Here is a 14,699-nt window from a genome sequence, read left to right as displayed (position 1 = left end):
TTTTCAAGGGCTAATAAATGTGAAAATCTTGAGGGGGGGAAAGAGCAAGGTGCATTCCTGGCACAGTGCTTTGTCTGGAACACTTCCTGATTCAGCCCAGGAAGTCCTTATTTGGTTAATCCAGGGTTAATTTGCAAAAGCAAACATCTCTTCAAATGGTTGAAAATGTGACTATATGCTTCTCTCTGCTTTTCCTTCCTGACACAGAATTACAGCCTAAGCCTCCATGAGAATTTTTGATCAGAGCTGGAGATTCATGCCAACGTATCTTAAGTATAGAGGCTCATTTCTCATCTTGAAAATCTTGTGCCAAAAAAGAACTCCCACTGGCTTCCAGAGCATTTCTGGCACAAACAAACCCCGGAGGGCACAGAGCAGGATGAGCAGATGGAGAACTGTGCATGTCTCCCCAAAGCCTGACAGGGCAGAGAGAAGGTTCTGGTGCTATTCCCCTCAGGGGGAAGAATCCCACACACTAAGTATAATTTCCAGGCAAGTCAAGTAATGGGGCAAAATTAAATTGGACTCTCCTTCTGTCTTAAATCTAATTAATCTTCCCCTGCCATGCACTCACTCCACTAAAATATGGCACTAAAATTCCAGCACTTTAGTTTGCACTTTCCAGCAGCTTTTTGTAAGCAGCAGTAATCTGATCTTCTAGCTCATGAAATCCTAATATGGGGCTGACTTAGAAAAGGGAAAATATTGGTCCTCAGCAAATGTGTACTGAGAGTTTCAGATGCCAAGAAGTAGTATCCCAGGAATAGAATAATAATATTATCATTATCGTCATCATTATTAAGATTCATCCATTGTGTTAGTTGTTAGTGGAATTACATTCTCCATGTACACACTTAAATATTTCCTGGGAATGATTTATAGAAACAGCATTGCTTAAAGCAGTCTATAACTGTTGCCAATTCATATTTAATTCTGAATTCGTTCTGGCTTCTCTTTTTTTGTTTTGTTTTGTTTTTGTTTTTGTATACAGTTAGGTGGCTTTGACCTGCTATTGTATTGGGGGAAGAAAAGTTTGCTTCAAAATCAAAATCAATCTTATCGAAACCAACCCTGACTCCAATATATCTTATAGCTTCAGGACAGAAATATACAGGATTGAGTTAGTTGAACAAGGGTGTGTTTTAGTATTTCTTTAGAACTTCTTATTAGAATCTTTTCCTCCCTCTCAAGTGAGGAAATCCCAGATAAAACTTCTCTTGTATTTACTTGTTTTGTCCATGCCAGAACTACAAAAGGGGAAACTGTATTCTGGCAACAGTTGTCCTAAGAGGGAGACATTGAAAAATAAGCTAGCATGTTGAAACACTTAGAAATATACCACAAATATTTATGTATTATGGGTTGTTTATTTGTACATGTACATATATATGTTTATATTATAATGATAGCACAAGAGCCAAGATTCTTGCATATTATAAAACTTAGATTTATTACCAACTCTAGTTTTGTGACATTGACTAGAGAGGATGGACTAGAAATAATCACCTCTTTAGCTTTAAGTTGCATCATTTTATAATTTATATATATCCTATCTGATTGACTTAATAAGGTGGAATACATGATCAGGTCACATGCATGCTTTTCTTTCCCTCCTGGAAGCCATGTGTGTGACAGTGTATGCAGGGGTGAGTTTCTAAAGGATTTTGTACGTCAATAATTGCAACAAGATGACGATTGATGTCTAGGTATGTTTTGAAAGGACAGGAAATTATTTTATGCTTCTTTATATTTTTATATTATTTATTTGCTTTCATTATTAAATATACAGAGTGAGGGAATAAAGGAATGAGTGAATGCAAAATGTGCTTATATCAAACAACATGTATAAATCTAAAACAGTCAGATAGTAAATATTCTAAGCCCTGAAGTTATACAGTCTCTGTTATAACTACTCAACTCTGCCATTTTAGAACAAAAAAAGCTATAGACAATGTATAAACAAATGATTATGGCTGTGTGCCAATAAAGCTTTATTTACAGAAATGGTCTGTGGGCCATAGTTTGCTAGTTGCTGAACCGAAGCATCAAGGGCAATCCTTTATTTTCACAGTAACTGTTTAACTTACAGGTATTTGGATGATTTGCAAGACTTCCTTGGAGGGTCAGCTCAGAGGAAACTCTATTTATCCGAACTGTTCTATTGGTAAGCTATCGATACATAGACAGTCTCTAGGGCGAGGCAGCCTTTAGTACTTTTCTCTTCCCTGTCAGTAAATTCCTATTGGCCTTGCTGCATTTTATGTGCCCTTCCCATTTCCAGGCTAAATGAGGGAAAGGGGATAGATGGCATAAGAGGACATTGAATGCGACTGCAGGCATCCCAAATAGTCTACCCATTAGTCACTTTGGATTTCCAGCGGGGTGAATGCAGCATTCATTAATGCCCAGAGACAGCCCGGGCAAGGTCCAGACAGTCTGCTGGCAGAAAGAAAGCTAAAGGCAAAGGAAGGCCTGTGTCGATTGTCGTCTGTAGTTATGAGCCTGAGAAATAGTAGCTATGAATCAGCCTGTCTGAGGCTCAGCTGTCTTTATTTGCAACAGTAAGGAAGATAATATTTTAAAAAGCTTTTAGGAATAAAATGAGTCTTAACCACTAGAGAGAAGAATCACAGTCTGCAGCTATATTGCTTCAGGGCCTAATGATGATTCACTGTAAAATTAGACCAATTAAGCACCCTCCCCCAATTCTGTAGTCTTGAGTGAGTTAGATAAGATCATTGGTTCCTTTTGACTCATGCAATCCTAAAATAAAAGGGATCTCAGAAATTTTCTGGTTACGGAGTTATGGGATGTTAGAAGCATAAGACATCTGGTCACCCCTTTTATTTACAGATGAGAAAACGGAGTCCCAGTGAGGTAAGTCATATCCAGTGATTCATAGCTAGTGGGTGGTAAAGGTAGAATATGAACCAGCACTCTTGATAGATTGATTGGTTCATTCATTAAGACAATTATTATTCATTCAACTAATGTAGTTTACACATTGGTTCCCAAAGTGATTTTATCAGAGAAGCCGTTTTGGTTTTTCATGAGGATCAGAGAAGACCAGCATTCCCCAGAATCTACTTCAGGAAATGCTGTAATTATTACTCCACACCTTCAAGCCCTTTCAACTCCACCTACACATCCACTTTACAGGTGAGGGAAAGGAGATCCAAAGAGTCTAGCTTGATGGCTACTGTGTTTGTCTGCATATTAGAATGACATAGGGATCTTTTTAAAGTGCCAAAGCCTACACCACATCCAGACCAATAAATCACAATCTCTAGGGGGAAAAGCATAGGATGCCACATTTTTTGAAGTTTCCCAGGCAATTTCAGAATGTAAATAAGTTTTGGGAACCACTGGGACAGGTGATCTCTTCTTATGTTATACCTCATGTAGAAGGACTCACCATCCTTTGTGGAAAAAAATGATTTGGGGACATCAGAAGAATTGGAGTTATACTTCTCTAAAGGAGGCCCCATCTCATACATGCATGCACACACACACACACACACACACACACACACCCCAAAGAGTGGTCCTGAAGAAGAGATAAACCGATATAGGTGAAAGTGCTCTAGGAAACCAAAGGAGTTATATACTATAGTACTGTTTTTATCTTAGGAGACATTCAAACTTCAATTAGGTGTTGATGTTCTTTTGTCTATTTACTTGGAAGAATTGTTCAGAGATTCAAAAATCGGTAAATTTTCTAAAGCACTTAAGCTTTGAAAGTAGGACTAAAATTAGTTACTGATTCTCCTGATATCATTTTAGTGGGAGTCTTTCTGTTGTACAGTCCTAACTTAGCAGCCCACCTGTACTGTCTTTCAGAAAGCTTTACCATAGATGATGTTCAAAGATTGTAGTAGTCATGGTTCATTCATGCTTTATACAAAGTAATTTACTCATGCTTTCTTGAAAATTAAAGCCTAAAAACCATTTGAGAAGAAACTGTGTTTATACTATATTTTAAAATTTAAAGTTATATTGCAGATGTATCCAATCAAAGATGATGCAGGACTGCCCCCTTTAACTGGATGCTTTCACATAAAAAGCCTATTACCACATTCCACTGAAATACCATATACAATTTTTTCTTGAGTTTTCTTTATCAAATCTATTCCCATCAGCCTCAACTGGGCAGTAGCTGACTTTGGTATAATAAGTTGGAAGATTATGATATATTCAATGTTTCTGTTTTGATAAAATTCCAAATGCTTTTTTAAGGCGGTTGTTTCTGGTTGCAGTTTTAGTGTCTTCAGACCTCGCTTACTTTCTTCAAGTCAAAATGAACTTTCTAGTCCTTGCTACCCTGGCTCATTTCAGCTTCCACTATTTGTGTTTACATTTTTGGCTCTATCTTATTTACCTGAGGCTCACCCTCTCATCCCCTTAGATCCTCTATCCTTCCAGGGGTAAGGCAGAGCAGCAGAAGCCCCCTACCCCAGAGTTGTTCATCTAAAACGAGTTAACTGTCTTGACACAGTCAAAATGCACTCTTGCTCCTAGTGACTCGAAGCAGTGTAGCATTGTGAGCACACTATTCTTACTGAGATTGTGTTTAATTGGGGTTACTTTAAGAGATTATGGAAGGAGCTAAGTAACTCCCACCTCCAGCCATCCCCAGAGTATTCTCTCCTATAGAAGTGTGGAATTTAAGGCAAAATAAGATCTTTTTCCTGTTCTTTGGGTGCCTGGGTGGCTCTTCCATATTCTTACATTTACAATCTTGCTTTCTGTAGGAAATTGTTTTGTGAGATTTAGGAAAGAAGAGCCAAAAAATGCTTGCTCTGGGCATGCCTAGGTGGTTCAGTTGGTTAAGAATCAGACTCTTGATTTCAGTTCAGGTTATGATCCTGTGGTTTATGAGATCAAGCCCTGTGTCAGGCTCTGTGCTGACAATGCAGGGCCTGCCTGGGATTCTCGCTCTCCCTCTCTCTCTGCTCCACCCCCACTTATGCATGAATGCATACATGCTTTCTTTCTCTCAAATAAATAAACTTATTTTTAAAGAAATACTTGCTCTGAAAACTGAAGGACTGAGTCAATAAGAGAATAACTAGAACCTTGATTTTAAAAAAATTGAAAGCACTGAAGATCTCTTTTCTTGTAGTGACAGAGCTATAAAAATAAACAGGTCATGATGTTCCACTACAGTGACAGAAATACCACTTGAAAATCCTGGGAAAGTGACCACAGGAAGAGCTCTGCCCCCCAAAATGTCACTCAACTTAGGAGAGGAAAGGAGGAGAGGGAAGATGTGCTGCCCTAACAGGAGAAATGAAAAGGATGGATGACAAGTCCTAGTGTTTGCTTTTGTGAAACCCAAGACAGCATTACATTTATAAAACTTTCTCACCAATCAAAACAGACAGGTTGTTTTTAACCTTCAGTACATGCAGGCAGCCTGGGTATTTTTATCCTGTGGCCAGTAGATGCTGATCATAGAAACCATGTATCCTCAGGTGCTTCTACTTCTGGAGCATTGTTCCTGGCCTATGTTAACAAAAAATGAACAACCATCATATATTCCCATGGGAGAGAATGGAAAAGGACAGGAAGGAGAGAGACTGAAATGCATCACACTAAGACGACAGAGATAAATAAAAGAATTTTCAAGTGATATTTCCACCACTGCAATGGAGTGCCATAGGAGGGTCCCTGCCCTACCTGACCCCAAGAGGAAGAAAAACATTAAGTGAAAAAAACAAGTCAGGAAACCCCAAAATATTAGAAAACATAACTGTCTTCTGCAATAAGAAGTGAAGTCACCATCTGCTTATTTTCATCTATTTATTGTCACTAGGACAATAAACTATGTGTCTTCAGTGTTTGGGGATTCGTTTTTCATGATAGCTGTAGCTCTTCCCTTACTGGCCCAGTCCTTTGGTTTTCAGAACAAGAACTTCTTGGCTCTTCTTTCCTAAATCCCACAAATAGAAACTGAGGGACTACTAAGTGCCAAATAATGAAATAGGTGAAGATCAATTCATGAGATGTATCTTTACATGTAACAAGTCAAACACCTCTGCTCTTTGTTTTTAAGAATATCCATACTCCCGGCACCTGGGTGGCTCAGTTAGTTAAGCATCCAACTCTGGATTTCAGCTCAGGTCATGATCTCACAGTTTGTGAGTTCAAGCCCCGCGGCAGGCTCTGTGCTGACAGTGCAGAGCCTGCTAGAAATTCTCTGTCTCCCTCTCTCTCTGTCCCTCCCCACTCATGATCACTCTCTTTCTTTCTCTCTCTACAATAAATAAAAATTTAAAAAATTACCCATACTCATCATTTTAGAAGATAATGTCAATGTTTTTATGACTGTTGCTTCCCTGCAAAACATTTTGAGCCATTTTCTTTCATGAGTGTGGAAAACATGACTGAGTATATGAGGACACTGGAATATCTCTTTGTGACATTATTACCAAAATATTGCCTGAAATTCTGATTCCTCATTTTCTATGAAGCCGATGGTACTTGTTTTCTGTTGTTTCTGTGTTCGTGTGTGTGTGTGTGTGTGTGTGTGTGTGTGTGTGTGTGTGTGTGTTCCTAGCTTATTCACCGAGGAGTCATATTTCTTTTTATCATCTCGGGCAGTAATATTTGTTACTAGAGAGAAATATATACCAGGCTCAACAAAGCAGGAATGGTGACTTCACTTCTTATTGCAGAAGACATATTCCATGTTATGTTTTCTAATACGTCTGGGTTCTATGACTTATTTCTTCACTTATTTTTTTTTCCTGTTGGGGTCACATAGGGCAAAGAACTTCCTATGGTATGCATAATAATAACTGATGCCCTTATCACTGTCCTGGACTTTTCTTTCACCCAGAATCCTTTCTTTACTTTGCTGCAAAGAAACTGATTGAAATTCCTCTAGCAAAATATGGCACCTGAGAACTGACAATACTAGAAACTTTAGCTCCTCTTATAGTGGACCTGATTTTTTGGATAATCAGCCACTCTGAACTTTCAAAAGAGATACAGCAAACCACCGTGTGAGTGTTGAAGGAGGACAGGAGGGTCTAACGCACGTGTCTCACTATCTGCTTTCATCAAAGATCCCATGCACATGTTGTTTTTGTGATACATTTCCATACATTAAATGGGAAATAGCCATCAAAATTAACGTGGTTTCTTGCTGGGGTGTATGAATTTAAGTGATGTGGATGTGTTCATTCATTTATATAGCAGTTAGTGACTGAGGACCTGGGTGCTAGGCACAGCACACAAGGAGTGGTTCTGCTCACGAATTAGCAGAACACCCTCAGTCTATGAGTCTGAGAAAAAATTACAATATTTCTAGAATCATAGAGAGTACCTTCCCCAGATCTGAAATTTAATTAATGTGGAACCATAAGCAATGGACTTAATTTCAACGGATCTCAATTTTCTGAGAACGTAATAAAGAATCAGGCCCAGCTCACAGGGATGGAGTAAAACTAAATGTGGTACTGTATGTAGAAGGTCTGGAAGAGGCCAGGGGATCAACAAAAGTTAGATCCTTTTCTCTTGGTACGGTTTGTCTTTCTATGCCCTAAGCGATAGGACCCACTTCCATATCCCTCCATTTGACCTTATTTTGGTCAAGAACAACCATGTGGAAAAATTCAAGTTTCCTGGAAGCAAGACCCATTGGCCTTCACTTGCCAACAGACATTTCATTGCCTTAAAAGGAGCTCTGTGCAGCATGAAAAGGAGAAAAGGATGCTGCTTCAGAGCAGGGTGAATTTACTGCTCTCTGCTCCCTGTAATTTAAAGGGTTAATTTGCTTTCATGTTGCTCCTACTGAGAAACACTGTTATTATGATGCAGGTTCCCACAAAAATGAAGAGAGAAGCTTTTTCAAAGCATAAACTGGAAAGGCCACAGTTAATTTCCATGAGAGTCAAGAGAGCAAAACTTTGGGCAAGTCTTTGAAAATTCACTTGGGACAGTTTATATCCAGGAGACGGTGCTTAAAAGACAGGAATCCCATACCTTGAATTCACTTTCCCATGAAAGCCTGCAGAAATTACTGCAGGAAACAAAAAGCAATTTACCTTTTCCCTAACCAACCCTCCCTGCCTTCTCCAACCTCCTCTCTCCTACTCCATCCAGCCCACTACCTGAAAAATTCTAGCAGTAGGAGGTAACTTGCTTTAACTCATTGCTACTCCAAGTGTAGTTCATGGAACTGGTAGCTTTGGCTTCACCTGAGGGGTTGTTAAAAATGCAGAGTCTTGGGCCCCACCCAAACCTACTTATATTTTCAGATCTTCAGGGATTCTTATGCATCCCGGAGATTGGGAAGCAGGCCTGGAACTGGCATCAATGTGGAAGGGCCACACAAGTCTTCATTCTTAATCTTAGAAATTCTGATCAAAGCCCTGTTTATTATGCATCTTTTATGTCTATTTTCCTCTTGTAAAAAGGAACAAAGGAACACCATAACACCAAAGAAACACCATAACACCAAACACTTCATGTGGAAAATTTAGACTCTGGGAGTTTTAGAACTATGCATTGCTTATCACTGGCCTTATATTATGTTTAGGCCCACTGAAAACCTGCACGTACATTCAGTGGCATTTTGACTTTATAATGTCATTGTCTAATAAGAAGTGTATCACTTTTACTTATGAATAACACAGGCCAGCTTTGAAAACCATACTCTACTTTTGTTTTCTTAAAATAGCAGTTTAATATAAGCCTCTGGATAAAGTAGATACTGTTTGGCTGACATACACTGTATTAAGAAAAGGGTGAAAAAAATCCATATAAAATTTAAACACAGTCAATTGTTAAGGATACTCCAAAAAACTCCAAGATCTGTTTGTGTGTTTGCTTAATTTGTTTTGTTGTTGTTGTTGTTGCTTTTTAAACTAAGACATGGATGTGGGATTAATACTGTTGAGCATGCAAAATATGCAATTAATGTCTAATATAATTATATCATGAAGTATAATTATATCATGAAGTCATGAATTTCTGACTCATTTGTAAACATCATTTATTAGCAGGTAGATGTTGAGCATCAGCCATATGCAAATGATGTTACAAGATCCCTTGAGAAATATGAAATAAAGACATTTTGCCTTCATGAGCTTCCTGTGAGTAGGAGAGATTAACATGTTTATGGCTTATCATTACTCACCACCCAAGAGAAATCCACATGAGTGACACAGGGAAAAGGGAGCGATGAGAAGTAGAAGATGAATCTGGTCAGGGTCACGAGGAAGGCCACATCACTGAAGGGATCACCCAAGAGAGGTATTAACCAGAGACACAACCTACTGTCCATGCCAACCTTACCTTCCTGAGCCTATACATCATAGGCCCTATATGTTCCTTCACCCAGGAAAGGGTGCAGCAGAGAACCTTCTGGTTGGATTAGGGGCAAAAACCTTCTACTCATGAGAAATAGGAGAAGTGAGTTGGCGGACATGGGCTGTGACCCCCTGACAGGCACGTCCCTTCACACTGTGGCATAATGTGGCCCGGTATGCTTTGAAGGTCTCACATGGCGGTGGTCTTGACATGTCTTTCAGTGGACACTGATTTTTATCACCAATCCATAACAAACTATTTTGCCGACAGAAGGAAAAGGAGGGAGGGGCCATGGGAGAGGAGCGGGGTAGCTGATAACAGTCTGCATTTAGAAAGGGTTTAGAAAGATCAATATAAGCATACTTCTGTGACCACATCTGGCTGCCAGCTAGCTGCTTCAGGATTTTTACATGTACGTAGTGGGGGACTGAAATCATCCCTTGTGCTTCTGAGTTCCTAGGAATTAAAGAGAGCTCACACAGACACAAAACAAACTTGTAATGCTCTATGTTTATATCAGTTTATACATGCATAAACAACTGTCAAAGCTCATGGAACTGTATATCTTAGATCTGTTCATTTTACCTCACATAGATTATATCTCAATAAAAACAAATAAATTAATTAAATGACTTAACTGGGAGGGGATGATGAGAGCAAGAAATGGGGATTATATGAAACATGATTGACCTGTCATTGACAACTATTAGGACTGAATGATTGTGATTACATGGGGGTCTCTTTACCATTCTTTCTTTAAAACAAAAAGGCAAGGAACTGGTCATTTTAAAGTCAGAAGACTGGTTTGCCTTTACAGGGGAGGAAGGGACAGCATTCAAAGCAGGCAGAAGGGGAACTGGCAGTGTCTGCTTATTGACACCTGGAGGGTGGTTACAAGGTTGTTTACTTTGTGATAAATCAGTGAACATATATCATTGTTTTCTGTATGTATGTTACATTTCACAATAAAAGTTTCTCAAACATCTGTACCACAAAAAACACCGTAAAATACATGCATATAAATTAACTAAAGGATTCTATATTGCAAGCGTGTATAGGTGCTGTTTTATGCATAAATCAAAGTATCCAAGACAGAGATGAATATAAATCCCCTACCCTTTAAGAAACAAAACAGATGAACACTGGGGAAGGGAAGGAGAAATAAGATAAAAACAGAGAGGGAGGTAAACCATAAGAGACTCTTAAATACAGAGAACAAACTGAGGGTTGCTGGAGGGGAGGACGGGGGGGGGGGTGGACTAAATGGGTGATGGGCATTAAGGAGAGCACTTGTTGGGATTAGCACTGGGTGTTATATGTAACTGATGAATCACTAAATTCTACTCCTGAAACCATTATTACACTATATGTTAACTACATTGGAATTAAATAAAATGAAAAAATATAAATAAAATAAATTCCCCCACCTGTCCCCCCAGCTTTTGCACTGCTGCTTGTCTCTAAGAGAATAGTTAGATGCTCAGCAGTCAACCAGTGACTGGAGACAGCTTAAAATATTCTGCATCTTGGGATGTTCCGTAGCCTGGGCTCTCTAATCAGACAGTTTCATCTCCTTCCTTGTAAACATGAGCCAACAAGCATTTTCTCACTTCAGTTTAAACAAATCCAACCTGTCCCAAGGCCTTTGCACTTGCTGCGGCTTTTGCCTAAGACTTGGCTCCCACCGAAACCGGATGGATTGGTTACCTCCTCAGTCACTTGCTTCAGGACCTGACGCAAATCATACTTTCTCAGTATGAGAACCTAAAATTGCCAACAAAAAATTGACATTTCCTCACTCCTTTCTCTGCTTTGATGAATGTCAGCTACACAAGGGCAGAGATTTTCATCAGTTTTGTCCACTGCACCCTACAATAGTACCTGGCACATAACAGGTCCTCACTAATTATTTGCTGAATTAAGTGAATAACTAAGAGGAGAGGTTGGAGTAGATACCAATTTAAAAAAGAAAATCAGTCTTTGGCATAATAAATTCATGTTTAAAAATGACCTTGTGGCTAAAGAGTATTTTTATACTACTCCATAATACTTAAAAAAATTTTTTTAATGTTTATTTATTATTGAGAGACAGAGAGAGACAGAGCATGTCCATGGGAGGGGCAGAGAGAGGAGGAGGCACAGAATCTGAAGCAGGCTCCAGGCTCCGAGCTACCAGCACAGAGCCTAACGTGGGGCTCGAACTTACAAACCGCGAGGTCATGACCTGAGCCGAAGTAGGACGCCCAACCAACTGACCCACCCAGGCACTTCTACTCTAAAATACATTTTACTATTTATTTTGTAATTGCTGTAGGTAGAATACATTTTGCATGTTATGGGTTGTAGAGCCCAACCTAGGACCCTTTTTTTGTACCATGGATTTAGTCAGAACTCATGTGTTCTGAATTCCAAACACTACCATGAGAAACAGCCCTTGAAACACGACCTCTTAATGTGTTAGGATTGTACATCAAGCCACCGCCAGGTCAAGCTGTGTATTCCATAGGCACTACCCAAATTTCTATTACTGTAATCATTACACCAGCTAAAGAACATATTTTAAAGCTGATATCCTGCTGTTGTTATGAAGGGAATTGATTCTAATTTCCAGTTTCCTGCATTTTTCTTAAACATTTAGTCTTTGCAAGAGAAAAAAAAAAACCTCATGATGAAAATTCCACACGTTACTAGAATTACTTCACAAACAGAACACTCTTGACTTTGGAAATCCCCCCAGACTCTGAATGGAGCTTACCCATACAGAAAACCTGAATTCATTCTGAAATGGAGGAAATAAGGGGCAAAATGTTATCTTTGAGCTATGACATTTGGCTTCCAGTGGAAATACAAAATGGACACACATCAAATGTCAAACACGCTGATAATGGACAGGAAGCACCACTGTCAACACAGAGAGCCCAACCTTCACTGGCAGCAAAACCCTGGATGAAATGCAACTGTTCTATCCTCAAGTCACCCAGGGCATGGGCATAACTGAACCTGCAGGTAAGGATGCAGGATCACAGTGCCTGAGGATCACAGCACATTTCACAGATAATCAGACTGAAGTCTGGCCAACAGGGAAGGCCCAGTGTATTTATCCATTGTTGGGAGATGAGCAAGGCAGAAACATAGCCCCTGGTTCCAAGTCTTCCCTGGCTCCATTATCAGGAAAACAGGACAATATAATACAGACATAAAATACTGAAACTTCCTCTTTGCCATAATTTTGAATCTGTCCTGGAACAGATTTGTACTGACATCAGCTCCCAGTGGGTCCAATATGAAATTTATCTTCATGGCAATGTGACCCTTGGCTGCCAGTAGACTAAAAAAATATAGCAAACAATGGGGCAAATAAAGATAAAGAAGTTTATGCAGGACAAATGCTGCATTTCCTACATACAGTTTTATAATCCCCTTGTCCCATGAATGAATAGGAAACAAGTGGATGCAGTCAGCCATCAGGAACCTACTGTGTTATCTGCACACTGCTCATGGTGATAAAGTAGATAATCTTGCACAGATTGGAACAGGATAACTAACTGATACTGCTATGAATAAATGATGTGTGATACATACATGGTGCGTAGGCAGGGACTGTCATGAAATGTTTCCTTCAACTCACTAGCTTTGTGCACCGAAGACCTTATTCTGTTTTCACACTCAGGCCTCCTTAGCTTTAGGGTTCAGGAAATGATTGTGTGCATGCATGTATTTGTGTGTGTGAATGATTTAAGATTTTTTAAGTGTCACACTTATTGTCTTGCTTAGCCATTCTTTTAAACACAAGTCAGATTTTAATTAAATCACATATGTTTTGAACTCAACACATATGTATATTTTACTTTGACTATCTTTAGGTTATGGTTTAATAACTTTGGTCTTATTTTGCCCTAGTGCGTATTTTGGCTTTCCCTATTAATGTCTTACATTTATACAGCTGTTTTCAAAGCAGCTGTGAAATATATTTAAATTTTCTTCCCAAGGGGAAGAAGCTTAGTGTAAGCAATATAGAAAAAGAAAGGGTAAAAAAAGACAAACATTCTTCTATGGAGTTCTGTAAGTGTATTTCAGATATACCAGGAAATCAGCTAAGCTAAGCAAACACAGATATTTTATGTAGCAAGAACAAAGTAATAGCCCTTTTACGTCAATAAATCAGTGTCATAATTGTGCTAAAGCAATTTGATTTGAGGAATAGACTTTGGGGAAATCCTCCTTCCCAAAATATCCACCTTATCTGGCTTTTCCTGATTGCTGAAATTCCACTGTTTGAGAAGGCTGCTATGAAGCCAAGGGGTGCAAATATATCTGTGAAAGGAGGAGCCACTGAAATATTTACACTTCAGGGTGAGGTGTTTAATCAAATGTGATAACTTACTGGGATATGTTTTTCTTGTGAAGTACTGATTTCCAAGAGGGAAGGGGTGTCAAGATAGTGGTGGAAAGACCTGACAGTGAAGGTAAGAAGGTGTTAAAGACAAAAGTCAACATCCTCCTAACATGTAGAGGAGTATAAGTTTTAGTCCATGGGTCTGTGCAGTTAAACATCTGCGCTGAGAGTCTCAAAGTGGAAATTCAATATGAAAGAATCATGGGATGTGGCCCCTTCTTCCCACTTGCCTGAGCTTCCTCTTTACCCCAGAATTTCTGAAATTAAACCCTGTTATTAAAAAGAAGTGCCTGATGGAATTGTTCTTTGCATATGGGTAAGGAGGAGGCAGAAGGAAGTTTGAGAATTTCTATTCAAGCTTATCTGTCATTAAAATAATTTGAGCCCCAGTGGAACACTGCCAGGAATCAGCTCTATACCTCTATGAGGAAAGAAAGGGGTATTGCAGTAGTCAATTTCAGTCATTTACATGGATAGCTTCCCTCCTTTTCCCAGTCTACCTGTTCTCTTCTCCAACCACATACCTGCTACCATATGGCCAAGGAGAATACAGAGTTGCCCCAGGCATGGGGGAACCCTGGATCTTGTCTCAGAGAAGGGCAATGCTGCAATTGTGTGGTGGACAGATCAGATGATAACTGTTCCGGAGCTGTGGGCTTAGGGTAAGTGGATTGGCCTCCTTGAGTCTCTAGGAATCCATGTTTAAAGGGAGATAACCATGTACTTCAGAATTTCAACCAAACACATGTTACCTTCACAATTTTACTATGGTCTATGAATGACAAATATAATTACTTATACATTTCTAACTTCCTTTCTTTCATTTCTTTGACCCTGAAATAAAAACCAAGGTCACTTTACACCTCCAAAGCACTTACCACAGTTTTTAATTATGTTTATTTGTATGTCTGGCATACTAGACATGGTTAAGAAATAATTGCTGAATTTTACTTGCTCAGTATTGTCAAAGAATAATTGTTTTGTT

This window comes from Panthera onca, chromosome A3, assembly GCF_046562875.1.
Source record: "Panthera onca isolate mPanOnc1 chromosome A3, mPanOnc1 haplotype 2, whole genome shotgun sequence".
In the NCBI taxonomy this organism is placed as follows: Eukaryota; Metazoa; Chordata; class Mammalia; order Carnivora; family Felidae; genus Panthera; species Panthera onca.
The sequence above is the reverse complement of the archived record's forward strand: the minus strand, read 5'-3'. Positions refer to the sequence as shown.